The sequence below is a fragment of the Pan troglodytes genome, chromosome 19 (genome assembly GCF_028858775.2).
Source record: "Pan troglodytes isolate AG18354 chromosome 19, NHGRI_mPanTro3-v2.0_pri, whole genome shotgun sequence".
Classification (NCBI taxonomy): Eukaryota; Metazoa; Chordata; class Mammalia; order Primates; family Hominidae; genus Pan; species Pan troglodytes.
In genome coordinates this window covers 71,215,239-71,233,594 of record NC_072417.2, presented here as the reverse complement: position 1 = coordinate 71,233,594, position 18,356 = coordinate 71,215,239, and positions in this window count along the sequence as shown.

Genomic DNA, 18,356 nt, shown 5'->3' with positions numbered 1-18,356 from the left:
GGATGAAGAGTCAGGAGTGATGACTCCAGCCTGGCCCTGCCACCACCTTGCAGGGTGACCCTGAGCCAGCCTTAACTTCTCTGGGCCTGATTCGCCACATTGCAGACGGGTGAATTCAGATTAGGTTTTCCCTAAAGCAAACTTCTCGCTCTAGAGGCCAGGATGCCTCAACCATCCCCAGGCTAAAACTCTGATAGTAGAGGATGGCAAAGTTGAGGAAAGAGTGCATTCGTCTCCACTTGAATACACATGTACACACGCTCACACGCACACACGCGCGCATCCATACACACCTCTGATTGCCAGCCTCTAATTGAGCCGCTCTCTGGCCCTGTGCAGCATTACCCACTTCAGCCAGAAGATGGTGCTGCTTCTCCATGCGAGTTCAACTACATTCGTTCAAAACTTAATGGTTGAGCACCTGTGCCCAAAACGTTGCGCTGGGCAGTGTGAAAACAAAGGGGATTACAATATGGATCGCTCTTTCCAGAACTTTACACTGTAGTGACAAACAACCAAAGGTACCATGAAATGAATTGGGACTTTGCTGGGACGAAACTAAACATTACTGAAAAGTGCCAGGCACGAGCTGCTTTACAACACTTCTTTTCAAGACTAGGGCTCCTTCCCCAATGTATACATATGTCAGAACATCATGGTGCACACCATAAATACATACAATATTTACTTGTCAATTAAAAAAACATTAAAAATAAAAATAGGTAACCAGACACAGTGGCTCACGCCTGCAATCCCAGCACTTTGGGAGGCCAAGGCAGGTGGATCACCTGAGGTCATGAGTTCGAGACCAGCCTGACAAACATGGTGAAACCCCGTCTCTACTAAAAATACAAAAATTAGCCGGGTGTGGTGGCGTGAGCCTGTAATCCCAGCTACTCAGGAGGCTGAGGCAGGATAATTTCTTGAACCCAGGTGGCAGAGGTTGCAGTGAGCTGAGATCACGCCACTGCACTCCCACCTGGGTGACAGGGCAAGACTCTGTCTCAAAGTAAAAATAAAAATAGGCCAGGCGCAGTGGCTCACGCCTGTAATCCTAGCACTTTGGGAGGCCGAGGCAGGCAGATCACCTGAAGTCAGGAGTTTGAGACAAGCCTGGCCAATATGGTGAAATCTCGTCCCTACTAAAAATACAAAAATTAGCCGGGTGTGGTGGCTGGCACCTGTAATCCCAGCTACACGGGAGACTGAAGCAGGAGAATCACTCGAACCTGGGAGTCGGAGGTTGCAGCAAGCCGAGATTGCACCACTGCACTTCAGCCTGGGTGACGGGGCGAGCTCCATCTCAAAAATAAATAAATAATAAAATAATAAAATAAAATAAAAGTAAACAACAACAAAAACTCTAATTTTCAAGATGATAAAAGTACAAAGCTGGTAAATGTTTATTTGATTTCCGCTTCTCTGTGGCCTTCACAGCACAGGGCACCTGACTGATGATCAGTAAGTTTGCATTGATTGATTGATTGAATTATAACTGCAGACAGAAACCTAAAGGCTAAGTCAGAGTGGCAGGAACAAAGAGAGCCCTCAGCCCAAACGCTGCAATTCCTAGATGAAAAATGAGGCCCAGAGAGAGAAAGGAAGAAAAGCCATGTGCCTGGCCCAAGGGAGGTGCTCCCTAAACATTTGCTAAATTCATAAAGTGCTTTTGCCTATGTCATCACTTACTCCTCGAGGTAATAGTTTTTATTCCTACTTTCCAGATGAGAAAACTGAGGCTGCCACAAGGGATCTGGCCAAGTGACAATGTGACTTCAAATTACTTTGTACCCTTCCTTCTAAGCGTAAGAGTTTACATTTTGATTGTGCTTGATAGTTTGGCAAGCACTTTCATAGACACACTTTCATTTCCTTTAATCCTCTGCTAAGGAACAGAGCAGAAAGTGAGGGCCACCACGTCACAGACAACTGCTTTTCTCCTATACCAGTTTATTTTTAACTCAGGTGTTCTTGGGGGTATAAGAATCACTAAGATAAATTATTTGGTGTTTTCATTTGCTGTATTTTTTAAAATGAACTCTGGGCTGGGCACGGTGGCTCACGCCTGTAATCCCAGCACTTTGGGAGGCCAAGGTGGGCGAATCACCTGAGATCAGGAGTTCGAGACCAGCCTGGCCAACATGGTGAAGCCCCGTCTCTACTAAAAATACAAAAAGTAGCCGGGCATGTTGGCAGGTGCCTGTAATCCCAGCTACTCAGGAGGCTGAGGCAGGAGAATTTGCTTGAATCCAGGAGGCAGAGGTTGCAGTGAGCCGAGATTGCGCCACTGCTCTCCAGCCTGGGTGGCAGAATGAGACTCTGTCTATGGCCGTCTTAAAACAAAGAGCTGCCTCCCAGTTCCAGTGGCCCCATTTGTATTTATTTACCTGTGGCTTTGGCTACTTTAATTATTCAGAGCTAATGAGGAGGGAAAACACACACACACACACACACACACAGAGATAGACCTGATACCTAAATGATGTGCTCACACCACGTGGAAACCAAATGACCCCAAGATGTGTTGTTAGAAGGGAAGATTTGTAAGGGTTCAAATCAAAGAAAACTGTGGGGAGAAGTGAGTGGCCCACCTGGCACGCCCCAGCACAGCATGTCCAGGGAGAACCTGTGCTCTGGCTGACAGGTGCTCATTCCTGGCAGGAGGTGTGACTTAGATACAAAAAAAAAAAAAATACATTTGTGTTTTTTCATTTGAATTTTACAGGTTTTGCAATTCTGTTTGTATTTAGTTTGTAAATTTGCTTTGAGTTTTATAGTCACATAAGAGCTATATGCATATAGTTATACATGGTTACATAGTTAAGTAATATTACAACAAAATTGACTGGTCAACACCAGGAGTCCTTGGGAATTTTTTCCCATTAAAAGGATTGTGCACACAGACTGGAGACACACTGGTCATATTTCCTTCCCTTGAGGAAGGGACAGGAGTCACAGACATGTTTTCCTCTGAATGGGAAGAAGCCCTCTCCCTAGAGAACAGGGAAGGGGTTCACTCCCAGCACAGAAGCAGAGCAGGAGAAAGGTAATCCCTTCTCTCATACCCAGGCCTTCCCTGCAGGCAAGGCTGGGGGCTGTTTGCTTTGAGGCAAAGAGAGGGTTCCCTGTAGAAGACGGGCAACTGAAAATTATTATGGTGTCCTGTTATATGCTAGACATTTCTCTATACTCCTTTATTCACACCAGTATTTACAAACCCACCGTATTGGTTACATATCGCTATGTAACGAATTACCCCAAAATGTAGTGGCTTAAAGCAAGAAACATTTATTATCTCACAGGTTTTATGTGGTGTTTTATTCTGGCCTCTTTCACTTTCCATGTTTTCAACGATCATCTATGTTATAAGCATGAACATTTATAAGCATGAAATGCTGTATTGTATTGTAAGCATTTTCATGGCTGAACAATACTCCATTGTATGGAATACCACACTTGTTTATCCATACATCAGTTGATAGACATTGTTAATATTTGGATAGCGTGTATTTTTCCTTCCTCATAATTACATTCTCTAGATAGATAGATAGATAGATAGATAGATAGATAGATTAGGTTGCCCTAAACTCCAACCCCTAAAGTCAATCCCTTCCCAGAGGATTAAAGTTTATCCAAATCTCTCTTTGTGCATGTATTTAAATGCATACGTACCTGTGTTAGTTATCTATTGCTGCATAAGAAATTACTCCAAAACTTAGTGGCTTAAAACAATGATAAATATTTACTATTTCACACAATATCTGAGGGGGTCAAGAATTCCAGAGTGGTTTAGCTGAGTGGTTCTGTCTTATGAAGTTGCAGTCAAGATGTTGGCAGGGAGCCAGGCATGGTGGCTTATGCCTGTAATCCCAGCATTTTGAGAGGCCAAGGCAGGAGGATTGCTTGAGGCCAGGAGTTTGAGACCAGCCTAGGCAACATAGTGGGACCCCATCTCTACAAAAAAATTTTAAAAATTATTTGGGCATGGCAGTGCACAGCTGTAGTCCTAGCTACTCAGGAGGCTGAGGCAGGAAGATTGCCTGGGCCCAGAAGTTTGAGGTTGCAGTGAACAATGATCATGCCACTACACTCCGGCCTGGGCAACACAGTGAGATCCTGTCTCAAAGAAATAAATAATAGGCCAGGCACAGTGACTCACGCCTGTAATCCCAGCACTTTGGGAAGCTGAGGCGGGTAAATCACCTGAAGTCAGGAGTTTGAGACCAGCCTGGCCAACATGGTGAAACCCCGTCTCTACTAAAAATACAAAAATTAGCCGGACGTGGTGGCGCGCGCCTGTAATCCCAGCTACTCGGGAGGCTGAGGCAGAAGAACTGCTTGAACCCCAGAGGCAGAGGTTGCAGTGAGCTGAGACTGCGACACTGCACTCCAGCCTAGATGACAGAGCAAGACTCCATCTCAAATAACTAAATAAATAAATAAAAAGAATGCAGGGGCTGCAATCATTTGATGGCTTAACTGGGACTTTCCAAACGTTCCACTCACATAGATAAAGAGACAGTCATTGGCCATTGGCAAACCTCAGTTCCTCTCCATCTAAGGTTGCCATATTTAGCAAACAAAAATATGGAATAGGCAGCTAAATTTGCATTTCAGATAAATAACAAATACATTTTAGTATTAGTATATCCCAGATATTGTGTGAGACACAATCATACTAAAAATACTAAGAAATATGACTTATTAGGTCTGCTTGAGTACACTCACAGTGTGGTAGCTGGCTTCCACTAGCACAAGTGGCTCAAGAAAGCATAGCAGAAACAAAAATGTCTTTTGTGACCTAGCCTTGAAAGTCACACACCATCAATTCTGCAACAATTCTTTTGATTACACAGGTCTGTCCTAATCAGTATGAGTGGGAACAATATAAAAGGATTAATACTAGAAATTAAGGATCACTTGGAGTCATCGTAGGGTCTATCTACCATTGTGTTCATAGAAAATAATATTGTTTTGTGTGTGTATATGTATGTTATGTATTTTTTAACATGAGAATAATTCTGTATCTATTTGTTCCGCAACTTTTTTTCACTTAGCAATACATTTTGGAGCTCTTTACATATCAGAACATGTAGTATTGCTTGATTCTCTTTGCTTTCTGCCTATTATTTTATAATATAGATTGTCATATTTAGCCATTCCTCTATTGTTGTACATTTAGGCTGTTTTCCAAAGCTTACTACTACATTATATACAATGCTATAACAATCTTCTACATGCCTTACATTCAAGTCCATACATTCAAAAAGTTAGAAGGAATATTGAGACTATTAGGTAGAGACATGGAAGATTTAAATAAGACCCATATTAACTTCTATAGGTAAAAACTACAATACATAAGATAAAAAATACATTTAATGTGATCAATAACAGATTAGACATTGCAAAAAAAAAAAAAGATTAGTGAACTTGAAGACAATACAAAATATCCAAAATAAAATACAGAGAAAGGAAAAACTGAAAAAGACGATAAGTAAAGATAGATGGAGGACAATTTTCAGCAATCTAAATACATGTAATTGGAGTCCCTGAAGGATAGGAAAGGAGAGAGAGAACATATATTTAAAAAATAATGGCTGGAAATTTTCCAAAGTTGATGGAAACTATACAACCACGAGTTTTCTTAGCTCAGGGAACCTCAACACAAGCAACATGAAGAAAACTACATCATGATGTATCATACAGAGATAAGATTGATAACAGACTTCTTGACAGAAAAATGCAAGCATGTAGACAGTGGAACAGTATCTTTAAAGTACTAAAAGAAAAAAAAAAAAACTATCAACCTAGGATTCTACACCCAGAAAATGTATCTTGCAAAATAGAAGATGAAAGAAACACTTTTCTGGAGATACAAAAGCTGAAGTAAATCATCACTAGCTGATGGCCCCTAAAACAAAAATGTTAAATTATGTCCTTTGCGCAAGGGCGAAATAATACTAGACTGAAATCTGGATACAGGCAAAGGAGTAAAGATCACCAAAAATCATAACCATGTGGATATATTAAAAAAATTTTTTTTTCTTATTTAAATTTCTTGGCTGGGTGTGGTGGCTCATGCCTGCAATCCTAGCACTTTGGGAGGCTAAGCCAGGTGGATCGTGAGGTCAGGAATTCAAAACCAGCCTGGCCAACATGGTGAAATCCTGTCTCTACTAAAAATACAAAAATTAGCTGGGCGTAGTGGTGCACCTGTAATCCCAGCTACTCGGGATGCTGAGGCAGGAGAATCGCTTGAACCCAGGAGGCAGAGGTTGCCGTGAGCCGAGATGGCGCCACTGCACTCCAGCCTGGGCGACAGAGCGAGACTCTGTCTCAAAAAAAAAAAAAAAAAAAAAAAAAAAAATCTTTAAAAGATAATTGGCTATTTAAAACAAAAAAATACAAACATACTGTGGAGTTTACAACATATTCAGAAGTAAAATATATGACATCAATAGCATAAACGCTGGGATGGTTTTTCCACTACTGTTATGGGTCACTTAGCTTTCGGGAGACATACAGAGAAATGCATCATTAGGCAACTTTGTCATTGTGTAAACCTCATAATGTACTTACTCAAATCTAGATGGTGTAGCCTACTACACACCTAGGCTATATGTTTAGCCTATTGCTCCTACACTACAAACCTGTACACCATGTTATGGTACCAAGTACTATAGGCCATTGTAACTTAATGGTAAGTATTTGTATATTTAAACATATCTAAACATAGAAAAGACACCATAAAAATATGATATAAAAGGTTTTAAAAAGTACACCTATATAGGGCACTTACCATAAATGGAGGTTTCAGACTGGAAGTTGTTCTGGATGACACAGTGAAGTTAGTGGTGAGTGAATGTGAAGCCCTAGGACATTACTGTACATTGGTGTAGACTTTATAAATACTGTACACTTAGGCTACACTAAATTTATTTTTAATGTATGTTTTTCTCTTTTTTTTTGAGACAGGGTCTCACTCTCATCCAGGCTGGAATGCAGGGGTGCAGTTATGACTCACTGCAGCCTTGATTTTCTGGGCTCAGGTGATCCTCCCACTTCAGCCTCCTGAGTAGCTGGGACTACAGGCACGTGCCACCATGCCCAGCTAGTTTTTTGTATTTTTTGTAGAGATGGGATTTCACCATATTGCCCAGGCTTGTCTCAAACTCTTGGGCTCAAGAGATCCTTTCACCTCGGCCTCCCAAAGTGCTAGTGTTACAGGCATGAACCACCATGCCCAGCCATATTTTTCTTGCTTCAATATAAATTAACCTTAGCTTCCTGTAACTTTACTTTATAAACTTCATTTTTTTAACTTTTTGACTCTTATAATAACTAAAAACAAAAACACTTTGTAAAGCTATACAAAAAATATTTTCTTTACATCCTTATTCTGTAAGTGTTTTTCTGTTTAATTTTTTTCTTTTTTTTTACTTTTTAAACTTTGTGGTTTAAAACTAAGACACAAACACACACATTAGCCTAGGCCTACATAGGGTCAGGATCATCAATATCACTATCTTCCACTTCTATATCTTGTCTTACTAGAAGGTTTTCAGGGGCAATAACACACATGGTCATCTCCTGTGATAACAATACCTTCTTCTGGAATATACCTCCTGAAGGACCTGCCTGAGGTTGTTTCACAGTTAACTTTTGATATAATTAGAAAAAGTATACTCTAAAATAACAGTCAAAAGTATAATATAGTAAACACATATATCAGTAACACAGTCATTTATTATCAAGTATTGTATACTGTACATAATTGTATTTGCTATACTTTTTATAACTAGCAGTGCAGTAGGTTTGTTTCCACCACCATCATCACAAATATGTGAGTAATGCATTGTGCTATGATGTTAAAATGGCTATGATGTCACTAATTATGTCAAAAGTTAACTGTAAAACAACATACCACTTCACATATATAGTCATGCATCACATAACATTGTTTCAGTAAGTGATGAATCATATATACAATGGTGGTCCCATAAAATTATAATGTAGCTGACCACCATTGTATATACGATTCATGATGTGTATGATGTTATCACTTGAAGTTGGACTGTGATAAGTTAGAGTTGTATACTATAAACTCTAAATCACTAAAATAACAAAAGAAAGAATTGTAGATGATAAGCCAATAAACTACAGACAGTCCCCAATCTAAGATGATTCAATTTATGATTTTTTGACTTCAGGATGGTGTGAAAGTGACAAGCATTCAGTATGCTCCTCAAATTGCAAAGGGGCTATGTCTAGATAAACCCACCATAAGTTGAAAATATCTAAGTTGAAAGTGTACTTTCAACTTACAATATTTTTAACTTATGATGGTGTTATTGAAACATAACTCCATCATAAGTCAAGAAGTATCTGTATTTATGGAATCATTAAAAAATTTATTAATCCAAAAGAAGGCAGAAAAGGTGGAAAGAGGGAACAAAGAAATGAGACAAATATAAAAAAAAGCAAGATATTGTGATCATCTCAATAATCACATTAAACATAAATGTTCTTAGCACAATTTAAAGAAAGATAGTGTCAGATTAGATTAAGAAAAGCAAGATCCAATTATATGATGCTTACAAAAAAACCACTTAAATGTAAAAACACAAATAGGTTAAAGGTAAAAAGGTAGGAAAAGATATACCATGCTAATAGTAATCAAAAGAAAGCTCTGAAGACCCAATAGACTTCAGAGTAAAGAATATTACCATGAATGAAAAGGGTCATTTCATAATGATAAATAATAAATTCATATAGAGGATATAATAATCCTAAATACGTGGAGTTTCAAAATACATAAAGCAAAATAAATGATAGAAATTTAAGAAAAAAGGCCGGCTACAGTGGCTCATGCCTGTAATCCCAGCACTTTGAGAGGCCAAGGTGGGCAGATCACGAGGTCAGGAGTTCGAGACCAGCCTGGCCAACATGGTGAAACCCCATCTCTACCAAAAATACAAAAAATTAGCAGGGTGTGGTGATGCATGCCTGTAATCCCAGCTACTCGGGAGGCTGAGGCAGGAGAATTGCTTGAACCCAGGAGGTGGAGGTTGCAGTGAGCCAAGATTGCACCACTGCACTCCAGCCTGGGCGACAGGGTGAGAATCTGTCTCAAAAAAAAAAAAAAAAAAAAAAAGAAGAAGAAGAAATTTAAGAAAAAAATGACGAATACATAATTTATGGTTGGAAATTTCAACACTTATTTCTGAATTTCAATTATTCAGAGAACAAGTAGATGGAAGATCATAAGGATATAGAAGACTATCAACCAAATTGGCCCAACTGACTTTTATAGAACATGCCACCAATAGTAGCAGTATATGCATTATTTTAAACTGTACATTGAAAATTTACCACGACAGACCAAATTTTGGTCTGTAAAACAAGTCTAAATACATTTACAAGGATTCAAATAATATAAAGTATGTTCTCTAACCACAATGGAATTAATAATAAATCAATAACAGAAAAATAACTGGAAATCCTCCAATATTGGAAAATAAATAATTTACTTTTAAATAATTCATAGGCCAAGGAAAAATCAAAAAGAAATTAGAAAGCTGGGCAAGGCACAGTGGCTCACGCCTGTAATCACAACACTTTCGGAGGCTGAGGTGGGTGGATCACGAGGTCAGGAGTTCAAGACCAGCCTGGCCAACATGGTGGAACCCAGTCTCTACTAAAAATACAAAAATTAGCTGGGCATGGTGGTGCTTGCCTGTAATCCCAGCTACTCCAGAGGCTGAGGCAGGATAATTGCTTGAACCGGACCCGGGAGGTGGAGGTTGCAGTGAGCCGAGTTTGTGCCACTGTACTCCCCAGCCAGCCTGGGCTACAGAGTGAGAGACTCCATCTCAAAAAAAAAAAAAAAAAAAAAAAAAAAAAGTAGAAGAAGAAGAAGAAGAAGAAGAAGAAATTAGAAAGTAATTTGGACTGAATAAAAATGAAAAAAACAACATATCAAAATTTATAGGATGCAGCTAAAGCTTAGAGTAAAATTTTATCACTAAATTCCTATATTCAAAAAGGAGAAATATCTCAAATCAATAACCTCAGTTTCCACCAGAGTAAGAAGGGCAAATTAAACTGAAAGTAAGTAGAAAAAAGGAAATAAGAGAGATTGGAATAGAAATAAAATAGAAAATAGAAAAATTGAGAAAATAAATGAAACTAATGTTGGTTTCTTGAAAAGACTAGCAATGTTAATTATTAATAACTTCTAGCAGAACTAATCAGGAAAAAAAGAGGGAAGATGCAAATTACCAGCTTTAGGGCTAAGAGATAACATCACTGTAGATTCCACATATAGTAAGAAAATATTGTGAACAGCTTTATACCAATAAATTCTACAAGTTAGATGAAATAGAGAAATAACTTTATCTAAGTTGACACAATACCAAACTTTACTAAAGAAGAACTAGATAACCTGAATAGCCCTAAATCTTGAATTTCCAGTTAAAAACCTTTGCACAAGAAATTTTGAGACACAGATGGATTCACCAGTGAATTCTATCAAGCATTTAATAAAGAAATAATACTCATTCTGCAGAAACTCTTGCAGAAAATTTAAAAGGGGGGACTAATTCCTAACTCATTCTATGACACTAGCATTATTATAATAATAAAATCAAACAAAGACATTACAAGGAAAGAAAGCTACATACAAATATCCATCCACAAATGTGTGCAAAACTTCTAAACAAAATTTTAGCAAATAGAATTCAACAATATAAAAAAGGATAATTATCATGACCAAGTGAAGTTTATTCCAGTAATATAGGTTGGATTTAACTTTCAAAAATCAATCAATGTAATTTCCCATATTAAAAATTAAAAAGAAAAACCACATGATTATCTCAGTAGATATGGGAAAAGCATTTGACATATTTAAACATCTATTCAAGATAAAAACTCTCAGAAACTAGGAGTAAAAGACATCTGATAAAGGGCACCTATGTATTTTTAAAAATACAGCTGCTTGCAGTGAGCTGAGATCACACCACTGCACTCCAGCCTGGGCAACAGAGTGAGACTCTGTCTCCAAAAACAAAAACAAAAAACACAGCTGGGCACAGTGGCTTATGCCTGTAATCTCAACACTTTGGGAGACCAAGGTGGGAGGATCACTTGAGGCCAGGAGTTCAAAACCAGCCTGGGCAACATAGCAAGACCCTGTCTCTAAACATCATACTTAATGCTGAAAAACTGAATGCTTCCTTTTTGCTATAGAAAAAGATATTGTGCCCACTGTGTCCACCCCTCAAAATTCATATGTTGAAATCCTAACCCTCAATGTGATAAGATTAGGAGGTGGGACTTTTGGGAGGAGGCCCCACCTCCTAATGCCTGATTCATGAGGGCTCTGGCAAAGGCTCTACTTTGGAAGGTGGGACCTCTAGCAGAGCCCTCATGAATGGGATTAGTACCCTTATAAAAGAGACTCCAGAGAGCTCTTACTCTTGCCATGTGAGGACACAAGGAGAAGACAACCATCCATGAACCAAGAAGCAAGTCCCCACCAGCCACCAAATTTGCCAATGTCTTGATTTTAGAATTCCCAGCCTCCAGAACTTTGATAAATAAATGTTGTGGTTTAAGCCACCTGGTCAATGGCATTTTTGTTATAGAAGCCTGAATTAAGGCATCCTGTAAGATCCAGAAGCAGCATGTTCATGCCCACCACTCCTATTCAATATATATTGAAAGTTCTAGCAAGCGCAGAAAAGAAAAAAAGAGCATACAGAAAGGAAATAAAACTGTTTCCATTTATGATTTAATATGTACAAAATTCCACAGAATGTACAAATAAGCTCCTAGAAATTAAAAGTGAATTAGCACAGTCACACACAGAATATAAAGTTAATATACAAATATCAATCATATTTCTGTATACTAACATTGAACAATTGGAAATCAGTAATTTAAAAAAAATAAAATTACTATTAACAATAGCATTTGTTATTAGAGCAATGCTTAGAAATAAAACTCAGAAATACTCAGAAATAAATCTAACAAAACGTGTGCAGAACCTGTATGCTGAAAATTTTACAACAGTCATGGAAAAAAATCAAAGAAGACAAATAAACAGAGAGATATACCATGTTCACGGATCAGAAAACATAATATTGTGAAGCTATCAATTGCCACCAAATTGATATATAGATTAAATGCAATTCAAATCAAGATCCCAGCAAGATGTTTTTAAAATATAAATAAGCTGATTTTTAAAGTTATATGCAAAGCCAAAGAAACCAGAAGAGTTAAAATAATTTTGAAAAATAATAATAAAGTTGGAAGATTCACATTACTCAAATTCAAGACTTACTATAAAGCTACAGTATTGTATTGGCAAAAGGATAGACACATAGATAAATGGAACAGAATAGAAATCTAGGAGTCCACAAATACGGCCAGCTGATTTTTTACAAAGATGCAAAGATAATTTAATGGAGAAAAAAGAGTCTTTTGAGAAATGATATTAAAACAATTGGATGGGATGACAATATGCAGAGAGAGAGGAAGAAAGGAATGAAGACAAAAGGAAGGAAGAAGGGGAGAGAAGGTGAAAGGGAAAAGAGAAGAAAAAAGAAATAAACCTCACAAAAGAAAAATAATGAAAGTAATTATATACTTTTGAGATGCAATAATGAATGAAGAATTAAAAAGTGAGCTAAAATAATTGTGGAATGCAATAATAATATGAATTATAATACAATCCCATAAAATGTACAAGTTGGAAGGGGATAAGTGGAGTTTAAAAGTATTTTTAAGGTCTATATATACAGGTATTAATTATAGACATCGATATATTAATGCATATGTTGTCTTTGAGTAACTGCTAAAAACGTAAGAAAATAATGTATAGTTTCCAAAATGACAGAGAAAAACAACAGAATGATTAAAAAATTGATCTATTCAAAAGAAAGTCTAGTCGCAGTGGCTCACGCCTGTAATCCCAGCACACTGGAAAGCCGAGATGGGCAGATTGCTTGAGCCCCGGACTTTCAGACCAGTCTGGGTCTCAAACCACATGTCTACAAAAAGTAAAAAAATTAGCCAGGCATTTTGGCACATCCCTGTAGTCCTAGCTACTTGGGAGGCTGAGGTGGGAAGATGGCTTGAACCCAGGAGGTTGAGGCTACAGTGTGCTGCGATCATGCCAGTGCACTTCAGCCTGGGTGAAGGAGTGACACCTTGTCTCAAAGAGAAAAAAAAAAAAAAAAAAAACTCCAAACCAAAACCAAAAACAACACAAAAGAAAGCCACAAAGAAAAGGAGAAAAATAGGTAAGACAAATAGAAAATGTAATTGATCACATATTGCTACATAACAAATTATCCCCAATTCTGCAGCTGAAAAGTACAGATTGGATTTTTAGAAAGCAGAATATATCTATAATTTGTTTACAAGATAGATATGTGAATGACCATGAATAAGTATTTACCTATACATTATTATTTTCAAAGTTAAAATTGAAAGGTGTGTACATGTGTATTCTTGTATTTTGTTGATTTTCCTAATTAACCTATGTCATGAGCATTTCTCATGCCAAGGATATTTTACATCCTTGAAATAGACAGGCATGGTGCCTCATGCCTGTAATCGCTTGTGAGGCAGGAGGATCTCTTGAGGCCAGTAGTTCAAGACCAGCCTGGGCAACAAAGCAAGACTCCCATCTCTACAAAAAATTTAAAGATGAGTCAGGCACAGTGGGAAGTGCCTGTCGTCTCCATTACTTCGGAGGCGGAGGCAGGAGAATTGCTTGAGCCAGGAGTTAGAAGGCTGCAGTGAGCTATGATGGTGCCACTGCACTCCAGACTTAGCAACAGAGTGAGACCTTGAGACCTTGTCTCTAAAAATTAAAAAAGAAATATCCTTAAAACAAAACAAAAACAAGAAAGAAACCTTGATTCATACCTTACATCATATACAAAAATTAACTCCAAATGGATCATAGATCTAAACGTAAAATGTAAAACTTTAAAACTCCTAGAAAAAACATGGGAGAAAATCCCTGCTACCTTGGGTTATGCAAAATGTTCTTAAATATAACACCAAAAGAAAATTAAGAATAAATTGGACTTCATAAAAATTTAATACATTTTTGTTATATAAAAGATAGTTAAATGAATGAAAAGACAGACCACCAATTGAGAGAAAATATTTGCAAATCATATATTTGATAATGGACATGTATCCAGAAAATATGGAGAATTCTTAAAACTCAACATTGAGAAAACAAACAACCCAGTAAAAAGATGAGCAAAAGATCTTAATCAAAGATATATACATGGCAAATAATCACTTGAAAAGATGCTCAACATCATTAGTCACTTGAGAAATGTAAATTAAAACCACAATGAGTGGGGGAAGGGAAGGAGAGGGAGAGATTTGTTAAAGGATACAAAATTACAACTAGATAAGAGGAATAAGTTCTAGTGTTCAATACCACTGTAGGATGACTATAGTTAACAATAATATATAGTTTCAAATAGCTAGAAGGAGAATATTGTACGTTCCCAATACAAAGAAATGATAAATGTTCGAGATGATGATATGCTAATTACCCTGATCTGATCACTACACATTATACATATCAAAGCATTACTATGTACTCCATGAAAATGTATAATTATTATTTGTCAATTCAAAAATAAAATTTTAATTTAGTTTGTTGAGGCAGGGTCTTGCTCTTTCACCCAGGCTGGAGTGTACTAGCACCATCACAGCACACTGCAGCCTCAACCTCCCAGGCTCAAACAATCCTCCCATCTCAGCCTTCTGAGGAGCTGGGACCACAGACACACACCACCACATCCAGCTAGTTTTTTTAATTTTCGAGAGACAGAGTTTTGCCATGTTGCCCAGGGTGGTCTCAAATTTCCTGAGTGCAATTGATCCACCTGCCTCAGACTTCTAAAGTGCTGGGATTACAGATGTGAGCCATTGCATCCAGCCAATTTAAATTTTTTTAATTAAAAAATGTGGTATTTAAAAAGCCCACAATTAGATACCACCACATACTGTTCAAATAGCTAAAATTTTTAAAAAAGAAACTGACAATGGCAAGTGTTGACGAGAATGAGGAGTAACTGAGAGTCCCATACACTGCTGGTGGAAATGCAAAATGGTGTGGCTATTCTAGAAAATAGTTTGGCAGTTTCTTATAAAGTTAAACATATGCTTACCATAAGATCCAGCAATCCCACTCCTAGTTATTTATCCAAGTGAAATAAAAACCTACAAAAATCTGTATGTAAATGTTTATAGCAGCTTTATTCATAATTGCCAAAATGGAAACCCAAATGTCCTTTAATTGAGGAACAAATATACTGTAGTATATCCATACAATTGAATACTACTCAGCAATTTTAAAAAGGAACAAACTATGATACACAGAAAAACAACATGGATGAATCTCAAAATAATTATGCTGAGTGAAAAAAAACCAAAGCCCCAAAGAATTACCTACTGTACAATTTCATTTCTATAGGAATCTGGAAAAGTGGACATGGTGGCAGGGATGGAAGGTATTCAGGTGCTCAGCAACATGGACTTCCACTCACTAAGGCCAGTCTGAGTACAGCCACTGCTGAGTGCCCAATCTGCCAATCTGCCAGCAGCAGACACCAATACTGAGCTGCAGCAACATTCCCTGGGGTGATCAGCCAGCCACCTTGTGGCAGGTTGATTGGACTCCTTCCATCATGAAAGGGCAACACTTTGTTCTTACTGGAACAGACAGTCTAGATTTGGATTTACTTTCCCTGCATTTAATGCTCTGCCAAAACTATCATCTATGGACTTCCAGAATGCCTTATCCACCACCATTTTTTCCACACAGCAGTGCTTTTGATGAATAAACTCATTTCACAGCAAGTGAAGTACAGCAATGGGCCCATGCTCATGGCTTACCATGTTCTCCATCATACCGAAGCAGCTGGCTTGATAGAAAGGCGGAATGGCCTTTTGAAGATCTAGTTATAGTGCCAGCTCGGTCGCAACACCTTGCAGGGTTGAGACAATGTCCTTCAGGAGACCATATATACTCCAACTCAGCATCCCACATATGGTACTATTTGTCGCATAGCTAGGATTCATGGTTCCAGGGATCGGTAGTAGAAATGAAACGGCACCCACAACTCACTATTACCCCTAGTGGTCCACTGGTAAATCTTTGCTTCCCATCCCTGTGGCTTTATGCTTTGCTGATCTGGAGGTCTTCATTCCAAAGGGAGGAATGCTTTCACCAGGAGTCACAATTATTTCATTGAACTGGAAGTTAAGACTGCCATGGGTCATTTTGCAATGAAGAATTACTCCACTGGCTGGGGTGATTCCTCCTGACTACCAAAGGGAAATTAGGCTGCTACTAAACAATGAAAGGAAGAAAAGTTATGTCTGGAATATGAGAGATCCCTTAGATCATCTCGTAGTACTACCATGCCCTATGGTGATTAAAACCAGTGGAAAACTATAATAACCCAATGCAGGTAAGACTTCTAATTTCCCAGACCCTTCAGGAATGAAAGTTTGGGGCCCTCCCACCAGGCAAAGAACCACAACCAGCTCTGAGTTTCATGAGGAAGGCAAAGAAAATATGGAATAAGTCGTGAAGGAAAGTAGTTACACATACCAGCTATAACCAGTAATTTTGTAACACCGGTAGTTATAAAACACATCATATGAACAGTTGTAGAAGTTAGTACTATAATTATTATGAGTATTCATTGTTTTGTTATGAATGTTTGTGTGTGTTTATGTATATATATTTTTTCTTCCCTCTCTTATCCCCTTGTCATCTAACATAAAATTTATTAAAATAGCTACATTTACATAATATTATTAAAGTTACTGGATTATCAAGGATAAAAGTGAACACCAGTCAAGGACTGTGAATTCTCTCCCAGGAAAAGAGCATATTTTCAGTTGTACACAGATTAGCTGTGTCATGATAGGCAGAAGTTTTACTTTGTTATTGTCTTTATTGGGAGATTAAATGGTTTAAGGAAATGTGTACAGGTGCCAAGTTAACAAGACATGGACTGTGGTGATCAATTTTACGTGTTGACCTGGCTATGCTATAATACCCAGTTATTCAAAAACTGACCTAGGTGTTGCTATGAAGGTATCTTGTAAATGTAATTTACATCTACAATCAGTTAACTTTATGTAAAGGAGATTATCCTGGATAATATGGTTGGGTCTGATCCACTCCGTTGAAAGCTGAGGTTTCCCTGAAGAAGGAGAAATTCCACCTGTGGACTGCAATGTCAGCTCTTGTCTGAGAGTTTCCAGACCTCCCTTCCACACAGCCTGCCCTGTGGATTTTGGATTTGCCTAGCCAGCCCCTACAACTGCATAAACCAATTCCTTGCATTAAATCTAGGTAGATGACAGATACATGGATATGAAGACAGACAAGATAGAATATATCCTACTGGTTGTGTTTCTCTGGCGGAACTCTGACTGACACACAAATCATCTGAGAAAATCTTGCATCTCTTCAGAGTCAGAGCTTGTTTTTGACCCAAAAGGGATCACCAAGTTTTCATCAGACATGGCCCCAAAAATGACTGGGCAAATCTCAGGAGTTCAAAAGATTATTCTGATGGAGGAGTCAGATTAGGCAGGTGTTCTGTCTTTTAGGGTTCTGTTCCTCAAGGACTTTTAGGGTGTACCCTCAGATATGTCCGTTCTTGTGTTGACTAAACTACCTGCAACACATTGGAATAGTATATAGCCACTTTAATGCTCATTATTAACTGTGTCTAAAAGGAGACACAAAATCTCATAACATTAACTGCTTCAAGGAAGGTAACCCCGTAGCTGGAAGACAGAGGTGGGAGGGAGAATTTTTGCTTTTTGTGCCTTTAGAATAATGTATCATGTGAATGTGTCATTTAGATTAAGGGTTGGTATACTATGGTCCACAGGCCCAATCTGTCCCCTGCTTTTTAAAAGTTTTATTGGAACATAGCCATGCTCATTTGTTTACATATTACCTATGGCTGCTCTCACACTGGAATGGCAGAGTTCAGAAATTGTAATCTGTATACCTAATGTCACGGACCACAAAGGCTAAAATATTTACTGACTCTTTACAGAAATGATTTGCCAACCTGTCTAGATTTTTTAAAAATAGAAAACTGACATTAAAAATAAAAGATGCCCCAAGATAATTGAAAACATATATCTACACAAAAATTTGTACATCAATGTTCATAGCAGCACTAATCACAATAGTCAAAAAGTAGAAACAACCCAAACATCCCTCAACAGATGAATAAACAAAATGTGATATACCCACACGTTACTCAGCTAGAAAAAGGAATGAA